Source organism: Pygoscelis adeliae, unplaced genomic scaffold (assembly GCF_000699105.1).
Source record: "Pygoscelis adeliae isolate BGI_AS28 unplaced genomic scaffold, ASM69910v1 Scaffold232, whole genome shotgun sequence".
Classification (NCBI taxonomy): Eukaryota; Metazoa; Chordata; class Aves; order Sphenisciformes; family Spheniscidae; genus Pygoscelis; species Pygoscelis adeliae.
In genome coordinates, this window is record NW_008824473.1 from 3,466,604 (window position 1) to 3,467,902 (window position 1,299).

Below are 1,299 nucleotides of genomic sequence, written 5' to 3' on the forward strand. Positions count from 1 at the left end.
GGAGTTTGGAGGACCTGCTGCGCTCTCAGCATCTGGGTGGCGGGGTTCTTCTAGAAAGTGGAGGAGTTGTATCTCAAATTAAATTAGAAATTACAAAACCGGAGTTTTCGTGACATTAGGAACAGCTGATGGCATTAGTCTCTGGGGATACTGGTTCCTATTTGCAAGTATATGCTAAGCCAAACTTCATCCAGGTGCTGGTATCATCATATCAAACATACAGCAATGTTGTATTGAATACTATATATATTTAGCTTCATTACTTTCATCTGAACAGCCTAAAAATGAAGAAACTTTCATAGGTGAAAACCATTCAGTAAGATCCAGCCCGTGTCTGCCACATTTTGAGTGCTGGGCACGTTCTCAGAGTTTTATTCATCTGTTGCTGAATACAAAAACATTTCTTTCACATCATTTTATACGAATATTTGAAACCAAAGTATGGCAGAAGAGAGAAAACTGCGATTCAGAGAGCTATAGAAATGAGGCGCTGTCATTTCCTATCACATATCATCGCAGAACTTTTTTCCATCTTTACGTAGGTGTCAGGTGTCACACAGGCTCCAGCAGCATCAGCCCTTTTCTTTCACGTCGGGACCGCAATAGCGATGAAAGAAAAAAAAAAAAAAAAAAAGATCCTGCAGAGCTGGAACGCGCTACCTTGAAGAAGCAGGCAACCACAGAGAGCTGGCTATGGTCTGCTCGGCTTACTAATGCCTATCCTCTGGAAAAGCAGGGAAAGGTGGTTGCTGCAGCTGCTGCTAGAAATGTTGCCACTCTGGGAATCCCATTTGTACACTCAGTTGAGGCTAATCCTACATATTTGAGGGTATTTGGAAGATTTAAGGGTATTGGGAAGTTAGTTATGGAAACCTTTACATGCCTTTCCTAGATACTGTACCCAGAAAATATTTGCCATGGAAAAATATAACTGAAAGTATTATTGGTAGAGCTCACATACTGCATATGCTCAACATGATATTTATCTACAAGGTTTTGCATAAAGATACACACTTAGTCACGCTCAGACAGCTTAGATCCTTTTCCTTTGATTTTCCTGTGGCTGACAGCAAAGTTGAGAATTTATGTGGATGCAGAATGTAAATCACAGTCTTAAAGGCAAAGTTTGTGCGCTGGATTTAAGAAATGTTTAAAAAATCATACACATTTATTATGTGGCCAGCTTCTGCAGAGATGCTACTTATTTGGCAATTTTAAAGCAATATTTTGGTTTAATTGACATAATGCTTTTATCTAGGATTATTTCCAGACAATAAATTTGATACAAGGGCTTTAAAT